At 35.5% G+C, this 21,495-nt stretch overlaps 1 protein-coding gene across 8 annotated transcripts in view; it reads left to right on the top strand.

Annotated features, from left to right (window-relative positions):
* Window positions 1–21,495, top strand: part of Mgat4c (MGAT4 family member C) — a 481,385-nt gene that overhangs the window by 397,010 nt on the left and 62,880 nt on the right. The gene's annotated exons all lie outside the window — the stretch shown is intronic.

The raw sequence follows: 21,495 nt of genomic DNA, 5'->3' as shown, positions 1-21,495 counted from the left end.
TATGTTTGAGTGCCTCCCCAAATGAGAACTGGCTTCTAACTTACCCTTGCACTGATAATGTGGGACACAGTTGTTTCCCTAAAGGAACCTTAGCAGCCATTTGGTCAACATGCTTTAATATCGAAGATGTGACTACCCAGTAACTTTTCAAACGTGCTTTTATTTCTTTTGAATTTCTGGCTGGCCTGAATTTCCTATGTTGACAAAATTATATTAAAAATAATGTAATATTGTCCTCTTCTTACTTGAGTTTCTTGTTCCATAGACCATAGAACATATTTTCCATTGTTTTTAAAGAACTATAAAACTTTGCCTGATACATGAAAGCTTTAGCACTTTTGTAATGTTGATGCTCCTGTTATTAAAACACATACACACACAGTAAGAGAATCATGGTGTCTTCAATAATTCCTACGATGTATTGCTGATTTTACTATTCCACCCAGCGGCAAGCATCCGCTCCAAGATTAATTGAAAGCCTAATGAAACCACTGTGAGCAACTAGATCATCTGCAGTGTTGATATTTCCGTAGCATAATGTTTACTTTCTCCATTTATATAATTAACTTTGATGAAACGCCTTGTGCAGTAATGCGGAGATGTTATAGATTAATTACTCATTTAATAGCCAGGATGAAATGTGTCATGTAAATTTTAAATATACCAATTAGGACTTTTTGCTTTGCTGCACTTACAATAAAATTGTAAGCTAGGAGTGATCACATAGGATAGTACATACTATTGAATACATAACAGCAAGAACATAATTTCAGTAGAGTTAGTAGATTTTGATTAGCCAGGATTTTGAACAGAAGAAACAAAGAGTGAATATATTTCTACAGTGAAATGTGGTATTATTTTTGCATAAAAGCATTTTTTGATATTTTTAGTAATGATAATATAAATTATGCAAACTTTACATTCTGCAATAATTTCACAACTGTGAGTTCCTAAATTTTCAAAATAAGTGCAAACTATTTAAAAAAAATGTCGCTGATTTTCTGGCAAAGTCATACTACCCCATAATTTTAAAATCAAAGACAGCTTTGAGTCTTATGTGTATCGGTTTTTTTGTACAGGTTCAAAAAATTTAAGTCAGGAAAGAACCGAAACTAAGAAAATTACTACATAATTCATATGTGCATTTTCTTTGCTTTTAACAAAATACAATTAAAAAATTGAAATGAACAATTTGTATAAACTTGGGCAAAGCATCCACTTCAACAACCTAGACAAATCAGCCATGCGTTCATCAGACTTAAATACAGCTTGCTTTTATTCAAAGCTTTTCTCTTATTGTAAGCACAAATTATTGTCTTTTGCCACTTTGTTTTAAAAATTAGCATATGTTTACTTGTAAACTTAAGATTCTTGAACGATCTCTTTTGCTGCATTTTGCACTATAACATAAATGTATTTCAGTTGAACTCTTCACTGTATATGAACAATGTGAAGCAGATAATGGTATTATTACTATCATGAAATTATTGTAACAGTGCCTGTGACATTTCCCTAAACTCTGGTTTGTGCCTTTCCAACTTTTTATTTAAAACAATTCTCAATATGAATGGAAATTTGCCATATATCTAAGATAATAGCATTTAGAGAAATTCCTAAAAAAAGTATAGCAATACGTGTCATTAAAAAATTATACCTAAAAATTTATCTTTAATAAGAATACTCTAAGTCTGTGAATAGGTCTTCTCTTTGAGGTTTCTGGGTTCCATCTCTCTTAAGCACTGTGGATACAAAGGATGGGGAAGAAAAGCTTCAGACCCACTTTACCGAATAGGAGTCCTACTGAAAGTGGAATTTTCCTTTAATATGCTATATCTCCTTTGCCTACCAATTCTGTTCCTGTCTCTTAAACGGTAAAACTGTGTAGCTTCATTGAGTAAATTTGATCTTCTTGAATTCTATTAAAGGAGCTTATTTCATAATCACCTCATTTTGCAGTGAATAGCAGAAAACGAGTTCAGTTTCATCACTAAAAAGTGTCTTTTCTATTCATAACAGACAACCGTTTTAGAATGGTATATTAACATTTTATATCTATATAAGTTCTTATCAAAATGTACAAGTGTTCCCAAAGGCATCTAACAAGATTATATTGCTTCCTAGTTATTTACTGTTTTAGTAACTTTGCCAGTATGAAGAGAATATATTTATTTAGTATGCTTTCATTTTAGTCCATGTACGTTTTCATGCTGGTCTTTGCTTTGCCTCAAACTACGGGTAATCTATCCTTTAAATATTGAGGTATAGAGATTTATCTGATTTAAAACTATAAAACTTTGTTTTATAAATATTCATATGGAAAGGTCTGAACTTGGCATTCAACTTTAACAACGGCTCAGCGAGCACACTGATGTTGGCACAGTAACTGTGCACATCACTACAAGGAGCCTCCTGTCTTTTATATGTCCCTGTTAGCAAGCTAACCTTAGTGTAACCCCATTCCAATAGCACTGTGAAGTCCAAGATAAAGAAAGGCTGGGAATTGGGGGATGCACAGAATCGATGAGTAATTTCTCCTCAATAGATACTTCCCTGTGACATATGGTCCCCTGTGTCTAGAGTATGCTTTTCTTGCCATTTATATTTTTCTCATCTTGCTCTTTACAAAGTCTTAAGATTAGTACTAGACATTCCTAATTCCTGGAGCCAAAGATACTGATTTTTTTTGTTCATTATCCCAAATACAACTTAATCAATTTTTAAGACTTGCCATGATACAGAACTAAAGTATAGAAATCAGGTGCGTCCTTTTAGGAAATGACTAGTAATACTTAAAAGGGGGAAGGGAGAGGGAAATTGGAGGAGGTGGAAATTTTTAATAAATAAATAAATTTTAAAAAATACTTAAGGAGTCTTTGCTTACATTCTGTCTGTTATGACTGCTTCTTCTTCTTGCTACAGTTTATTCCTTTTGAATCCTTTGTCTTATATTGCAAGATTGCCAGTTTTGCTTCTGTTCAGTTCATTGTTGTTTTTTGATAACACAATATCTTCCCTCATTCTTTTATGGCCCAATGTTTATTATTTCCTTCTTCCTCCAGTTTTTACTTGGGGTTTTTCTTACTTTTTATTTTTAATAATTATACATTTACTTTATCTTTTTTTAAAAAAAATTATTAGATTTTTTAAAAAAAATACCAATCCAAATTCCCACTCCCTCCACGCACTGTTTCATCCCACCCTCATCTAATCCTAAGAGAGGGTAAGGCACATTGCTTTGAGGAAGGTTCAAGTCTCTCCCTACTACATCTAGGCTGAGCAAGGTATATATCCAAAGAGAATATGATCCTAAAAGCCAGTACATGCAGTAGAGTATGGTGTAAATGGTTGTTGGAATCCTTTAGTCTACACTAGATAATCCTGGTTCCACTGTCAGTGGCCCCTCAGTCTGCCCCAGCTATACACCTGTCGAACACATCCAGAGGGACTAGTTTGTTTATCTTTTTTTGGGGGGGGGCTTTATTGGGAGGGAGATTCTCAGTGGTCCCTCATGAAGTCCTGAGTTCACATGTTGAAGAATTCCTCCTCGTTTATTCTCCAGTTTTATACCAAAACTTAGAAGTGGGACTGGTCCGTGAACCCCGACACTCCCCGTTTCCCTTTCCCTCTCTTCCTTCCCTTCTCCCCAAACCCTCATGCTCCCAATTTTCTCAGGAATTCTTGTCTATTTCTCCTTCCCAGGGAGGGGGGTGGAATCTATGTATGTTTCTCTTAAGGTTCTCCTTGTTACTTAGCTTCTCTGAGTTCAAGGAGTACAAGTTCCTTAACCTTTAATTCACAACTAGTATCTATTTCCTGTATAGAATCTCCAACCTTTGAGATTCTCTCTTCCAACTCTTGTATTCTGTTGGATATGCTTGCATCCGTAGGTCCTGTTCATTTACCCAGATATTCAATTTTCCGAATTCCCTCATTATGTTTTCTATATTGCCTCTATTTCAGTTTTCCAAGTCTTGAACTGTTTCCTTCACCTGTTTGATTAGTTTGTTTATCTTAAATCTGTCTTTTTCCAATATAGGTCTGAGGTGGTTTAAATGAAAATGGACCTCATACATTTACATGTTTGAATCCTTGGTCTCCATTCAGTGGTTTTGGTAGTACTAGGAGGTATAGCGTTTTTGGAAGTAGTGTGTCACTGTAGGTGGGCTTTCTGATGTAAAAACTGCACAACATAACCAGTTAGCTCTCTCTTCATCCTACTTGCCCATAAAGATGCTGATTCTAAACTCCTGCTTCACAATTCTGATTGTCTGGCCGTGCTTGTCTGGCTACAATGATGCCAATGTGGACAAACACTGGAACTCTGAACACAAAGTTAAATTCTTTGTTATATGCTATATTGTTTATGGTGTTTTGTCACAGCAGTAGAAAAGCAACTAAAACAAAGCCTGATGTGGGAGTGTCATATATCAATCTGTTGATTTCACTGGTTAATCAATAAAGAAACTGCTTGGCTGGCCCTCATAGGTTAAAACATAGGTGGGTGGAGTAAACAGAACAGAATGCTGGGAGGAAGAGGAAGTGAGCTCAGAGACACCATGGTCCCTTCTCTCAGGTAGACGTGATAGCTCTGCTCTCTGAGGCACACAGGATTCAGCTCTGACCCAGGATGGACGTAGGCTAGAATCTTCCCAGTAAGCACACCTTGGGATGCTATACACCTTATTAGAAATGGGCTAGTCCAGGTGAGAGAATTAGCTTAGAAGAGGCTAGATAGAAATGGGACAAGCAGTGTTTAAATGAATACAGTTTGTGTGTTGTTATTTCGGGGCATAAGCTAGCCAGGCGGCCAGGGTGCCGGGGATGCAGCCCCGCCACTCCTATTACAACAAAAGCCCTTCTAAAGCAGTATCTTAGTTTTGTTGCTGATGTTTTGTTACTTCTGATAAACTTTGCTGTATTGGCTTTCATTTTCATTGCTGAAATTTTCTAAAATTTGACATTTCGTGCATTCATTACTGAGAAGAAAGTTTAGCATTCATTTATTTGTATAATTTCCAATGTTCCTCTTTTATTGAGTTTTAGTTTTATGCTAGTATACTCAGAGAAATGTGATGGGGGAGTGTCATATATCAATCTGTTGATTTCATTGGTTAAGCAATAAAGAAACTGCTAGGCCCATTTGATAGGCCCACCCTTAGGTGGGAGGAGTAAACAGAACAGAACGCTGGGAGGAAGAGGAAGTGAGCTCAGACTCGACAGCTCTGCTCTCCAGAGCAGACGCAGGAGAGACGCCATGCTACCTGCTCCAGGGAAGACGCACTCTATGAAGCTCCGACCCAGGATGGACTTAGGCTAGAATCTTCCCGGTAAGACCGGTGCTACACAGATGATAAGAAATGGGCTAGTCCAGGTGTGAGAATTAGCCTAGAAGAGGCTAGATAGGAATGGGCCAAAGCAGTGTTTAGAAGAATACAGTTTCCTTGTAATTATTTCGGGGCATAAGCTAGCCGGGCAGGTGGCTGGGGTATTGGGAACGCAGCCCCGCCGCTCCATATTACTACAGAAATGCCTGATGTAACTCTAGGTTTTCAGAATTTCTGGAGATTGTTCTGGTGAATTAACATTATATAACCTATACCTATAAAATGTGCTTATGTATATAGGTACTGTGCAGTTATTTACTGAAATACTGTTTAACTGATTGTTGGGATCTTTTAATCTCAAACAGAATTTAACAGTGAGGCTTCATTATTAAAGTTATTAATGTTTTATTTGTGTGTTAAAAATGAGTTGTTGAAATCCTCAAATAGTGTTTTATCACCGTTTACATATTCTTTTACATCTAACTATGTTTTCTATATATAACTGGGTGCTCCAGAATTGGGTCCATATATGTTTCAATTTATTTCTTATTGAATTTAACCTTTATGGTTCAATGTCAACTTCTTTTTTTCTCCTTTTAAAAATCGATTTTTCATATCTAATTTATGTAAATAAGCAGATACCTTTGTTTGATTTTGATTTCTGCTTCTATAGAATATCATTTTTCATCCCTCCAGATCTGCTTGCATCTTTCTTGGGTTTGAGTTTCTGTTAGGTGGTAAATTATATTAGTTACTTTTGTGTTATTGTCAGCAAAGTACAACAGCAAATTAAGAGCAGGAATTATTCTCTTCTATTCCTATTTTGGAGATCTTCCTATAGAATCCTCAGAAGGAATATGAAGAAGAAAAATGTTTTGTCATCATGGCTGTCGGGAACAAAGAAAGAGGGACAGAACAGAGTAAGATACTACTAGGGGATAGTTCAGTGGTTGAGGCACTTGCTGTACGTGTGTGAACACCAGAGTTCATAACCCCAGTTCAACATGCAGCAAGAGGATGCTGTCTGTCTAAATTCCAAGCACTATGGAACTAAAGGCAGGTATTCATAAGAAAGCCAGAAACAGTGAGCTCCACAGTTCCACATTCAGCAAGAGATGAAGTAGAACCATTAAGGAAGGTACTCCACATAAACCTTAGGGCTCTGCATGAACACAAACACGCACATGCACACATACACACACAGAGAAAGTTTATCATGTCACACACATAAAAAACAAAGAGAGGAAGACAGAGTAGAGGGGTAGAAAAAGATGGGAGCATGCATGACATGTCTTAAATGACTCGAATCTGCCTCTTCCATTTTACAGTTTCCCAATAATAACATCCTTGTGTGCATTCAACCAACAGATTAATCCATGATTACACAGAGATCTGTCTGTCTAGTTGTGTCAGAGAATGCATTCATACACCCACCCACATTAGCTTCTTAATCTATCCCATGTAACAATTATTGTTAACCTTCACAAAAACAACTGGGTATAGGTTCTCCTTCCCCTTATTCATCCATTCTGCATCTTTTACTTTGGGGAACACATATGTTCCTTTCATAGATATTACTGATAAAGATGTACTCTTGTCTTTCTGTACTTTTTCACCTTTGTATTTGGATGGGTTTCATGTTAACAGATTTAACTTTCTCTGCTGTATCTGCTTTACTGTTCTTCTGCAATTTTTTCTCCCATTTTCATACTACTTATCCCTTCAGTCCTAGTATAGAAGTCTAAGAAAATTGCTTTTAAAAAAACCTATCGTACCTGTCCAATCTTACATTCTACATTTGGGTATAAATCTCCCAAACATGTTCCTACATATGTTAATTCCAATATATATTAAGAAAATCACACATTTTATTTCAGCACAAAGTTATTTTTGTTTTTCTTTAACCAAAGCCATGCTTTCTTATACAATGTTAATTCATGAAGTGATCTATTTGCTTGCCTGGAAATTATCAGGTCTGTTGTAGGTTATTTTTGAGTAAAGTAAAACTGTTCTTGTCAGAAACAAAGCCAGAAATGTCATTGCAGAGTACATAGTCACAGGAAAATTAGTTCAAAATAAAGCATGAAGTTATTTCTCTAGAGATGGTTCAGTGGATACGAGCACTGCCTGCTCTTCCACAGGTCCTTAGTTCAATTCACAGCAACCACATGGTGGCTCACAGCCATCTGTAATGTCATCTGGTGCCCTCTTGAGGAAGAGACCAGGTCAGTTGTCCTCATCAGCTTAGATCATTAAACCTAATACGGACAAGTTCAACAGAACCGCCGTATACAGGCTGTCCATGCATGCTTCAGCATTGCCAGGGCATAAATTTCATTTCAAATTTTAGAAGGTTTAACCATCCTATTATCTTGTAATTTCTAAACCTGTTCCCCAGTATGCTTGCATGGGCTAAACAAGCCAACACATGAGTTTTATATGGGAAGACTTGGCAATAGTGTGCCCATTCCCTGCACACTTCTGCTACCATCAATAGACTCCAAAGTCTGACTTTCCATTTAGCTTTTCTAGATTTGGCAAGAGATAAAGATCGTTTAGGTCATTAGTGACCCTAATACAGTTCTTTAATACAGTTCTACATCTTTTGGTGACACCCAACCATAGAATTATTTCATTTGCCTCTGTTAAAAATAATAAAGAAATATTCATGTTTTCTGATAGTTTGGGGTGACCACTATGAAAGGTTGCATCTCACAGGTTGAGAACAACAGTTTTAGGTATTTCTATTAAGTTCTCCTGAAGTGAAAGGATTTCTATATGTCAGCTTACTTAGATGAATGTTATACCATATCTCCTAATGTCTTGGTGTCAATCTATAAAAAGTCACAAACCCCCAAAGCATACAGTTACCATTGTCTCTATGTCTTCCTTTTAACACATCTAACAGAGAATCCAGGGCACCTTTCTTCATGGAAACCTCTTGCCAATCTGTCCATGTGCTTTGATAGAGATCTAAATAACATCTTGGACACCATCAGTGGGGTCCATTTAACTGTCTGAATAGTGAAGATTATAGTTCTAGTATCTTAAAATGAGGGCTTGTTTCTATAACCATTTGAGACAGTATATCTCCTTTTCAGGGTTCCATAACATTTACAGCAAAATTCTGCTGGGCAAAGATTCAGAATTAATCTTAAGGAACCTGACAACAGTGTCAGATATTACATTTTAGGGAGGAAACACTGCAAAGCCTTATTGAGTTAATGGCATAAAGGTAAAATAGTCTTTATTCCACAGAGACCTTTAGAGAAGACACGTAAAAAGCAATTTAAAAATTGTCAAAAATTTTATGCCATAGGGAAAAATTAACTATATTAAATATTTATTTATGTTTCTATGAGAGCTCCTATATTTCTAATAAAATTAGTCTAGGGATTCTACTATGTTTGTGATATCTACTTTCATGGATGTTTTCTACAACCAGAACCAACCCGTCTTGAATTTCAAGTATTAATAAAACTGTCATGTTACTCTGGGTATATAATAACTAAAATAAAAGTTCATTTATTAAATGAAGCAGGGAAAGGCTATCTCATAACATTTAGCAGGTATTAACTAGAGATAATCTCACATAATAAACCTCTCTTGGGGTTCATAGTAAATACTTTATTGCTAATAGCATTCTCAGAAAAGATATTTCCCTAGTGGTAACAGAAAATACAAATTTACATAGTAACCATTTACTAGGATCTATTTTATATTCTGTAGGCTAGTCACGTGTATTTACATGATACAGATTACAGCAGAAATAAGAAAGGAAGATTTAGTTTGCTCATGGCTTAACAGAATTTGGTCTCATGTTGCAAAAACTGTTTGTCTTGTGATGGTCAAGAAACAGAGAGGAAAAAGAAGCCATACTAGCAGGATGCTTTTTTATTAGCCTTTCCCTTCAGCTGACTTAGACAACTAGACAGTGCTGACCATAAGCTGTAAGGGAGAACCCTCCTCAAGTATTAGTCCATATGCCAATTATCTCTGAAGACAACCTCACAAACATCCCCAGAAATGTCTTTTCCCCAGTGTCCTATGCATTTTTCGAGTCAATTAACCAAGCTTAACTATCACATTGCAATTAGAAATTGAATTTTGAATGATATTGTCTTAGCCAGTGTTCTATTGCTGCGAAGAAACACCATGACCATGGCAACTCTTTTAAAAGCAAGCTTTTGTGAATTGGCGCTGCTTTACAATGTCAGAGGTTTAATCTCTATTATCATGGGATCACAGTGGCATTCAGACATACATTGTGTTGGAGAAGTAGCTAAGAGTTTTTCTACATCCATATTCTAAGGGAACAGGAAAAAAAGAGCCACTGGGCATGACTTGGATTTTTTTTAAACCTCAAAGCCCCACCTCCTGTGGCTCATTTCCTCCAAGACCACAAATCTAATCCTTTAATCTAATGCCTCCCTGGTGACCAAACATTCAAATATATAAACCTATGGGAGCCAATCTCATTCAAAACAACATAATATTGATGATGCTTATGAACTGAAAGCTTTTCTTAAAATACTTGGATCAATAGATTCTTAGTATCAAATATTTATAATATTTAGACTCATGAGCCTCTAAGTACTGTAAATATTATTTCTGCAAAGTTGTCTTTAACTAATACAGTCTTAATACTGCATCATAGAGTTTACTGAAATATAGCTTTCATGGATTCTTTACATTGTCTAACTTGTTTGTTTTGCATTTCCCATAAGGGAATGCACTCTAGTGTTCAGACAATTCTCATTGAAGAGAAAGTAGATCTACTTTTACATAACTCCTACACTCTGGCATCTTCTGATGAATCTACCTCCTTAGTCTCTTGTCCTGCACTTCAATGTGTTTAGAAAAGTCGAAATGTTCAAAGATGCACAGTTCATATTATGCTCCATCTCTACATATCCACTTGATTATTCTACTATTCTACACACAAAAACATGAAGATCAGATTCCTCCCTGCATGCTCTAATGTTCTATACAAATTGGCTTCCCATTGACAATTCAACTTTGTTATCTTCTCTTGTTGCTAATGTTTCTAACCACAATATATTTACCAATTTTTGGCATACCAAAAGTTTTCCTTTCTCAGAGATAAGTCATCATCTTTATTAGCTCAGATAATGATAATTTTGGAGAAAGTGTTTGCAAAGGTGAAATTCAACTGAAGATTATTCCAGGCATTCCCTAAGCCAACACAGCAACTTCAGAAGTGAGTATGACCTAGACATGGAAAAGGGAATACCACTGAATGCTGAGAAACACATACCCACTTACAAGTAAAGAAAGCACAGAAAAACTCAGTCTTGCTCATGTTAATTTTGAGCATTTATCTTCCACGTGTAAGAAAAAATAAAATATTATTATGCCCCCTATATTACTATACTCTGCTTTCATGGGCTAATTCTTTCCTCATTTTTATGGAATTTAAATGTTGCATCCTCAGAAAGGCCTTCTTTAAGTATAATAATTAAGGGCTCAAATACATTAACTACTCTCTGTTTCTCTTTTCTTTGATACCATTAATGCAAAAGCAATGTTTGTCTTGTTAAACTATTCATATTATGACACTAAGCTTCTTGAGGCTACAATTTTAAATTTTCTGGTCAGCCAACACTATCACAAAATTTTCATCCGACTATATCCAAGCAAATGGTATATTAGAAGTCTGTTGGACACTCTGATTTAGTGACACTTGTTTGCAGTCCTGGCATTTATGAGGCTGAGGCTGGAGGAGTGTGATGAGTTCAAGACCAGACATGACTACATAGTGAGTTGCAACTCACCTGGGGTGGTACATATGCAGACTGCTTGCAAAGCCTACCCTTTAAAAAGCTAAACTCCTATTCTTGATTTCTACCATTCAATTACTTTGATTTCTGCCTCATCTGAGACTTCACTCCCAGGAGTCTCTGCTTCCTGTCTGTGAAAGAAGAGTGGTTGTCTGCTTCCTAATTGCAAGTGTACTCCTTGTCCTTTGGATGTGCATTTCCACCACAATAGAGTTTATTGTCTTGGGAAACATAAGCCCAAAGCAATCCAATTTTCTCTAAGTCACTATTGTTATGCTCTGTGTATGTATATGTATGTACTATGTAATATGTCACAACTCCATAAGAATTTCTGTGGTTTCTTATTGGATCTAAATATATCCGTTATAATTCGTCTTTACCATCTTTGTCTCTTTGTGTCGATTTTAGAGTGACCCCAGTCACTCTGCTTAACTTCCAAATGCTGACCTTATGTCTTCACTCACAAATACAATTTCAGTACTTTTCAAACTCTTTTTGAGGGCAAACTTATTCTTTCAAATTCTTTTGGAGAATTCATCTAATTCATGAATTACATCATAACTACTGCAAACCCAATCATCTCCCCAACCCCCAAGTTTTGATTGTATTTGCTATATTTGGATTTACCTATCATTAACTAGTATTGCTTCTTGCTATTCATCTGCAACAAACAAATAGCATATAATGAAATCATGAAACAAAAACTACTTTGATTTTAAATATTCACCTTGATAGGAAAGATTTTATAGATATTTTCTAAATAATTTCTGGCTGGTAAATCATCCAGGCTTTCCCACAGAAATGTTAATAAGAAAGTAGATAAAGATCTCACTTTATTGCCCTTTCCCGAGACACCTAATTTTCAACCACTTTCCATAGGGAAAAAAAAGAACTAAACAAGGACATTAGGTACATCTGTAGCATTAAATGTAGCTACAAATATACTAAAAGTAAAGGAGAGGGAAGAGAAGAGATTACAAAGCACTATTTAGGGAATATTGAAATGTCATCTACCTTCAAGGTGAAAGAAATTTTAGCTACAAAGTGCTAAATGTTGCCATAAACCTGAAGCTCACTTCAGTAACTATTATCTTTGATTATAAGATTTGCCAAGCATGAATAATATGTACATAATTTGATTTTGAGTGTTCATCTCTTCCATAACTTTTATAGGCTATTTACGTGTGAAACATACAAAGTATGGATTTTATTTTGAACATGTGTAATGTGTATATGTTTATTTTGAACATGTATAATGATACCATGTATATATGTCCAGTTTATATAAAAACATACATACATAAGCATTTGATATTTTATGCAAATACTTTTTGCCTGTAGTAGTATTTGTCAAGTAATTACGTTACAGAAATGACTGGTAGTACACGGTCAGCCCCAGGTGACTCTTTTTGCTATTCAGAAGTGATTACAGAAAGATTGAAGAGATATTTTGCCTTCCATTTATGGTTATCTTTTATTGAACTTGGTTAATATAACATGCTTCTATGATTTTAGGCTTGAGAACAGGTGCAATCAACTTGGAAATGTGTTCATAGAAATGTGGGTGTAAAACATGTGGCAACTGTAGTCAAGCTTTCAAATGTGCTTTTAGAAGGAATTTAATTGAAACTCAGGTTTTAGACGTCCCTTAACATGTACACTTAACACATTCTACCCATGTGTGTGTGTGTGTGTGTGTGTGTGTGTGTATCATTTCCCCTTCTCTTTCCTTCAACAGTCCCCCTTGTATCTCCTTCCTCAGCCCCTCCTCTGACTTCTCTCTCCAACCTGCCTCGTGCTTTTTCACTTTCAAATTAGTAGTCTTACAACAACCTTCTCAGAAAGATGTAGTATATGAGTAAAATATTTATAGAATTCATGTTCTCAAAATGTTTGATTTATAATACCACGGTTATATACCAAGTTTTCTGGACACTCACCAGCTAAGGGTAGAGCTACTTATTTTGTTTTTTTTATTCAACAAATTGCTTTCGAATATGAGTCAAAATTCTGAAGAACTTTGTTTGACTGGGTAAATGCTAAGATTGGAGGTCTACACGGGAAGTTCCTGGGAGCTTGCTCTTCATTCAATCTAGTGAATTGGTGAGCTCTAGGATCAATGTGATACTCTAGGAAAACAATGGGGGGAATTATTGAATGTCAACATCTGTCCTCCACATCCATGAACTCAGATAACCACATCCACACATGTACACAATCACACAAAGATAAAGCACACACATACACATACACATCATATAGAAAATTCTGTTCTGTCTAGTTTGACAGTATTAAGGCTGTGAATTTGGTCAAACAGTGACAATCTGAATCATAGTGTGCTTTTCCTGACACTGTAGGCTGTTGTCTCTATAGTTCCAGTTTCTGTATTATCTATAAGATAGCATGGAGGAATCAAAAATTTTAAATAAAGGTCATTATTTTATTACTGCCTTATCCTTATCCAACTGCATAATATCTTGCCCTTAAATAAAATTCTAAATTTATTTATTTAATAGTGGCATATCCTTAATTACCTGTGGGGAATATCAAATGCAAAGGTAATCTGGACAATTTTAAAAAGTCATAAATTATTCAGTTATTTTAAATAAATACCTTCCTATTATAAAATTTACTGAAAATTCTCCAGTATATAATTTACATTAATTATTTAATTAAGAAATCTTGTCATTAACTTCTGTGACTCTGGTACAACCCAGGAATAGTGATTCATTTATTGAATATTTTCATTAAGCTCTGGAAGGATTTCAATGTGTGTAACAATAACAGATATCAAATAGTAGCTTTGATGAGATGTCAATCAATACTCTGCTCCGTGGGTATGGAAGAGAGCTACAGAAGCTCAGGGAAAATATCTTGTTACTTTTTTTTATAACTTGTGATACACCTGGAGAATTAAAGTTTATTTAAAGAAGAAATTTGATGCCTAATATCTTGATTCATATGTTAATGGCCAACAATACATCTCTAACATTACATCTCTAGCATATTAAGGAATAATACAGTGCTCTTTAGCATTGAAAATAAAAAGAAATAGCACTACATAATATTTCCAGGTATTCTACTTTGAAAGAGAATTTAGGCACTTAGTGCATAAACCCCATGTTACTCTCAGTTACCTTTTATCAATGCAAATGATCTTTAAATATGATTTCAACTAAAATGTTGTTACAACTAAATGTTATTACAACATGCTTTTATATTTTTATTCTGATACCCAATTCTTTGCAGACTCATCCCTTATTCTCTCTCCATGGAGCTTCATGTTCTTTTTTGTTAACTCCTAAAAATAAATTATTGCTATACAAATTATCTTGGTTGTGCAGTGTTCGACTGGAGCATGAGTGACTTATTAGAGATTCCACTCTCAGAGAAAAGCCATCTCTTCCTCTCCCTGCAACCAAAAATGTTATTAGGAATAAAGATGGGATTTTGTACCCAATTCTCATCTACGTGCTAATATTCTCTGTGGCTTAGCCTTCAGCAGACTTTATGTAAGCTGTTGTATGCTGTTACAACAGCTTCAAGTTCAGCTATGTCACTCTTGTGCTATTGTTCCCCTATAGCCATATATTGTCTCTGACTCCATACTCCTGCTCACTCTTAAGGATCACCAAGACTTATGAGAGCAGGTTCAGTTTTATCAGTTACTTTCCAATGGCTCTACTTTAAAAAAAATTAACAAGGCAACTTTTAAAATAAAGTATCTAATTTGACCGAGAGTTCTAGAAAGTTAGAGCCCATGATGCCAAAACAAAGGCATGCCAGCAGTCACAGTTGAGAGCTCACATATTAAACCACAAGAAGGATGCAGATAATACATAGAAAGTGGTTAGAGGTGTTTGAAACCTCAAAGTCTGATATCTAAGTAGTGGGACAATAATTCATCTGCTTGATTTCGCCATGCTCTTTGACTCGAGTATGTGATATCCTAAGTAATAGGGTTCTGCTATCAAGTTTTAAAATATCAAGTATTTAAAATCTTATCTAATTAGAACTTAAATTTCCAAATTAGTCTTAATATTCGAGTTGCATTGTAAAACGCTGCCAAAGTTGAAATCAAGCCCAAGTTGTCAAAAAATTTCAAGTATTTATTTATTTTTGTGATTATATTTATTTCCAACTAAAGAAGACACTTAGGCTTCAGGTCCACAAAGGTGAAGTTTTGAGGGCTCAGTAGACTAAGCAAATGAGAGCTAATCACCATGGATATTTTAACATATCGTGTGTAGGGACCCACAGCTAACAATCTTCATGAAAGTGCTGCTGAGTAGTTATTCTCTTTGTATTTTCTCCATGAAAACGTTATTGTTCTCAATGGATTTCAAATGTAAAATCAGCTGTGATTCAATGGAAATGCACATTAATTTCCAGGACTAATGGAAAAATTTGACCTTAAAAATACATCAAAGTGTCTGTCTCTTCTCCTAAGAAAATTCATTATTCATAGAAAGAAACACATGAATACTAAGGAAACCTTGAAATTGTGTAGATAAAGCAATTATTACTATTACCTTACTCAAATCAAGAAAATGCTGCACATTAGGGAAAAATAGAAGATTAAAGAAAAGTAGAAATGAATTATAATGTCTAAAAAAATCCAGTTGAGTCTTAAACAGAGAAGAAAATGAACCAAAAGAATAAATCTAAAATTATAACCACCCATATAGTATGCATAAAACATACACATATATACTATCTATTGATATAGATATATAAAATTTTTCAGACAACATTATGTACTTAGGAATTTGTATGTGAAATTGGGTTAAGATAATGTTACTTTAATACTGATAGCATTGGAGATTTTTGCTATCACTTCACTAAGGTTCTGCTATCTGGAGAATGTTCTTCACACTCATGCCTTAAATCCATAGCGATTTTTTTCATGTAGGCAAAAATACTTGTAAAATAATATTTATAAACCAAGTACAAAATTGAGTTATTTTATGTATTGTGAAGAATATTTATGTTGGAGACTAATTTTAGATTTTCCTTACAACCATTCTCACCAAAAGTTTGTGGTGAATAAATCATCATTGATATGGGGAAAAGCCTGAGTTATGTATGGAAAATCTTGTATGTTTATATTAATAGGATATACAAACAGAGTCTGCTTTCTCTCCTATGATATTTTTACAGGAGTTTTATATCATTTTCTGCATCTTAACTCTTCTTTATAGCAAATGCCTGACAGGTGCTTCAAAATCAATGTGAATCAATCAATATATGCTAAGATAAACTTACTGTTATTGAATTACCATTTCCAATTTCACATAGGCTAATAAATTGTGAGTGAGAAGCTGAAAATTGGCACCTATAACACCTCTCCCATAATACCACATGTTGAATGCAATTTTGGACAAATGAAGTTGTTTTTGTTTTGATATCATAGGTCAAAGTCAGTCTAGGGAAGTTGCTATAGTATGCCACTTGCCCTGAAATATTCAGCACACCATATTTAACTGCATTAAAATAAGTTGTGCTGCTTTTTCTATTTAGGTTCCTCCCTGACCCACTTTTCTTGATAATAGTGTATTATTAGCAAAAATGAATGATCTGAGGAGGAATCAGGCTTGACTCACTATACCAATCTGATTCCCAATGAGAGCAAGGGAATGTTCAATATGCTCAACTCAAAAGTATTTATATGCTGTCAAAGAACAAGGTTCTTGCCTGGCGGTGGTAGTGCACGCCTTTAATCCCAGCACTTGGGAGGCAGAGGCAGGCGGATCTCTGGGAGTTCGAGACCAGCCTGGTCTACAAGAGCTAGTTCCAGGACAGGCTCCAAAACCACAGAGAAACCCTGTCTCGAAAAACCAACAACAACAACAACAACAACAACAAAAAAGAACAAGGTTCTTTATATATTTACATAAGCATTCTTCTCATCTAGTAGCCAAAAATGTATAGACACAAAATATACGTTAGTGACAAGATTATTCTCAGCATACAAAGTGTGTTTTATTTTTAAATTATTTCTAATTCAGCAATCAGTCATGACTCATTTTGTTTAGTAAATTGAAATTTTAATTTATAAAAGAGGAACATGAATATCTACGGTAAAGATAAGAGGAAACTGAACTTTGGAGCATTAACTTTTTGAATAAAAGTTTTCCTCTAACTGCTATATTTTTCACCATTTTGCTTATTTCCTTCTTTTCAGAAATTCATTGGGATTTACTTATTTTTTCTTTTCAACATATTTTTTTCTTTTTATGAAGGCATGCATATATGTATGTATGTATGCACATGTGAGTGTATGTATATTGAAAATATATTCTTCTCTCATAAAATACATCCCAGACACAGTTTATAATCTATCTATGTCTCCCTGTCACCCCTGTTTTACAGAAACACTTCCCATCTGTTTCCTCTAAAAAAAAAAAAAAGGCCTCCAAGAGACTATAGCTAAACAGAACAGAACAAGATATAAGAATCAAACAAACAAACAAACAAAAATATCATGTGACTTTCTTTAAAAATGTTTCCTACTTAATTCTCACCCTTGATTTTACTTTTACCTTGTCTAATAAGATTAAAGATTATAAAACGCTTAAATGATAGAAATTTAGCGAATTTACTGGCGATTTGGCTAAATATCAATTATGTAGTATATTAAATGTTATACAAATTATTAGGGTAAATCTGATTTAAAAGAGTTATTTAAATAAATAATTTGATCTCCTAATTACTTTTAAACCCCTGCTCTATGGTTACTGTAACTAACTTCTGGCAGTCGAAACATGGAAAAAAGTGGGTCATCTAAGATGTGTGAGCCACAGGATCTCGGACATTAGGTCACGACATTGTGCTCTATCTAATTTGTTAGGGGTATGTATGTTAGAAAAGAACAAATCACTGACAGTTCTTGAATGCACACCTTTGCTGTACTCCCCACCTTTGGTCTATAGGAAAATGACAGCTAAAGTTCAAAGAAATAAGGTATAGCAAAGACAAGGTTTATTACCTAGATAGGCAGAAAAAAGAAAGGAGTCTGAAGTAGATCCCTGGGCCTCTTCTGATAAACACATCAAAAAGAGTGTTTTTTTTTTTAAAAAAAAAAGGCAGAAATGTGTTCTTCAGCTGTTGCTATGTCTTAAGTAAAAGTTCCTCAAAGATACATATGCAAATCTTATCCAAAAAGGTAAGATATTATTGGTAGATGATGTGGCCCTTTAAGAAGGGGAGCCTATGAAAGCAAACTCAGAAAAAGCACTTGCTGCCAAAACCTTGAGTATAGTTGGTAGAATTGACATAGCAGAAGGAGAGAAGCTATTAGGTTTTTGTTGTTGCTGTTGTTTAGTTTTGTGAATTTTTCTTTGCTTTTTTCCCTCACTCTGTTTTATTTTTTTAAAGATAACAAATTATCTTTTTGCATTTTAAATAACAATCCCAGTTTCCACTCCCACTCCTCCTCCCATTTCCTCCACCTTTCCCTCCCATTCCAACCCCCATCCACTCTCCAAGAGGGCAAGACACATTTCTTCAAGGAAGGACCAAGTCCCTACCCACTATATTCAGGCTGAACAAGGTATCCATCCAAAGGGAATAGGTTCCAAAAAGCCAGTACAAGTAGCAGGAACAAATCCTGGTGCCACTGCCAGTGGTCCCTTATTCTGCCCCAGCAATACATCTGTCACCCACATTCAGAGAGTCTAGCTTGGTCCAATGCTGGTTCCTTCCTTGTCGGGCTGGAGTTGGTGAACTCCCATTAGCTCAGGTAAATTGTTTCCGTCGGTGGCCCCATGATGGTCTTGACCTCTTTGCTCATATTCTCACTCTTCCCACTCTTCGACTGAATTTTGGAAGCTCAGCCCAGTGCTCCTCTGTGGGTCTTCTGACCCTGTCTCCATCAGTTGCTGGATGAAGGTTAGTCTATGTGGACATTTAAGATAGTTACCAATCTTACTACAGGACAAGGTCAGTTTAGGCCCATTCTCCACTCTTGCTTAGAGTCTTAGCTGGGGTCATCCTTGTGGATTCCTGGGGATATCTCTAGTGTCAGGTTTCTTCCTAGCCCCATAATCGATCCCTCAATCAAAATATCTCTTTCTCTACTCTCCGTCTCTGAAGTTCCCCCCCCTTGACTATTCCTTTCCCTCAAATTCTCTTCCCCCTTCCCCTTCTTTCCTTCTTTTCCTCTTCTGCACTCCCTTCTCCCCCGAACCCTCATTACCTCAATTTTGTCAGGTGATCTTGTCTATTTCCCCTTCCCAGGGAGATCTATATATGTTTCTCTTAGGGCTTTGGACTATAAGGCTCATTATCCTTTGCTTTTTCAGCTTGTATCCAATTATGAGTGAGTACAAACCATGTTCATCTATCTAGGTCTGGGTTACCTCACTCAAGATGCTTTTTTTTTCTAGTTCCTTCCATTTGTATGCAAATTTCAAGATGTTATTGGTTTTTACCACTGAGTAGTTCTTTATTGTGTAGACGCACAACATTTTCTTTATCCATTCTTCAGTTGAGAGGCTTCTAGGTTATTTCCAGGTTCTGGCTATTACAAATGATGCTGCTATGAACCTAATTGAACAAATGTGCTTGTAGTATGATTGAGCATCCTTTGGGTATATGCCCTAGAGAGGTATTGTTGGGTCCTGAGGTAGGTTGATTCCCAGTTTTCTGAGAAACTGCCATACTGATTTCCAGAGGAGTTGTACAAGTTTGCATTCCAACCGGCAATGCAGAAATAGAGGTAATAAAGAAAACAAAAACAGGGAATTCTGAAAATGGAGAAGCATTTTTTAAAAGTAGACCTTTAACCACCATTTATGCTACGGTCACACAAGCATCGCATACAGGAAGGACACATACATATATACACATGTGCATGCATGTATACACATACACACACACACATAAATATAAAACATTTTTAAAAGATGTGGATTCCATAGATAAATATCCATGGTATTTGGAGTAAAACATCCTCATAGCAATTATACAAACTTGTTCTTTTTTGCCCAATTCAGAGTCTAAACTGTCGGGCACTGCAGCTCCTGTCTGTGCTCTATGAGCTAGAACCCAGTTCGCGAGCTTCTGGCAAGGGGCTGGAGGTTGAGAATACACACGCAGAGACAGACCGACACACAGACCTTCCAACACTGGTACCAAAAAACCCTCTTTAATAGCGCCATGGAGGCTTAAAAACCCTGCAGTCAATGGCCAACAGGTGAAAATCCCATCCTCTGATCCTCTAGGCAAACACAGCTTTTATTAACTTCCATTAGAAGGCTCTAGACAGGGTAGAGCACCTGACGGCCAGGACTCAATTAGTCCCAACACTAAACACTGCCCCATGGTTTAGATAAAGGAATTACAAAGAGTGAAAGGACAATATCATACAAGAGGCCCCATTCTCTGCTTTCTGTTTCCCAGGCTGCCAAGCAGTAAGAAATAGGTGATGTTCAAAACTGTGAGAAAACAGACTTTTTATAACATTTGTTGCTTTAAACATCTAAAGAGGGTCCTCAAATTAATTAATCCAGTTCTGTATGGAGACCAGAAATCCATGAGCTCAAGAGTGGACAGCAACTGTTTATTCAGTATGACATGGTCTGCCCTGAAAACACATCTACAAGCAGAATTGTGAACACTGAGCAGTACTTACGTGTCATTTCTTTAGGCTCCTACTCAGCCCACTGCCATGTGAATTCACAAATAAATTTAGGTGAATCATCCTATTTGTCTACTGCAGGTTGTAGAAAACATAATACATTTTATTAAATTTAAAGGACTATTCTCAATAAAATCTATTGAATTTATAAACATTAGTAAGTATTAAAGTGTTAAACAATGGCTAAGGTTCTTAATTGATTTCTCATAGTGAAAAAAAAAAGATGCATGATTCTTAAGGAAGATTAGAGTTGCATAAAACTACCAAAAATATCTAATTTGGATTAAGATAATCCGCCCTTTTTATGAGGCTGTTACTGTATTTGTATGTGTAGTATGTAGTATTTATGTGTATGCATGTAGGTATGTGTATGTATGTAGGTATGTATATTTTGTCACTATTTATATGATTCTGTACTGGAAGATTTTTAAGCTGTTAAAAGTTTATAAGGTTAAAGTATTCAGGAAAATAAAAATAAATTTTAATAGGTATTATTTTGGGTTAATTTAAAAATCATTATTAAAGGTAAATATATTTCTTGGCGCTGCCTCAGTATGCTTTTGCTAATATTGTAATACACACAAATACACACACATAATATATTACCTATAATATAATGATATATATAAACTAAAAGGTGTTTATTTTGCTCTTGATTTTAGAGAGTAGGAGACTTAGGATAGCAAGGGCACTGGGGCAAGTTCCCTTTAATTCCCTTTAATCATTCTAA

Source organism: Microtus pennsylvanicus, chromosome 20 (assembly GCF_037038515.1).
Source record: "Microtus pennsylvanicus isolate mMicPen1 chromosome 20, mMicPen1.hap1, whole genome shotgun sequence".
In the NCBI taxonomy this organism is placed as follows: domain Eukaryota; kingdom Metazoa; phylum Chordata; class Mammalia; order Rodentia; family Cricetidae; genus Microtus; species Microtus pennsylvanicus.
The sequence above is the reverse complement of the archived record's forward strand: the minus strand, read 5'-3'. Positions and strand labels throughout refer to the sequence as shown.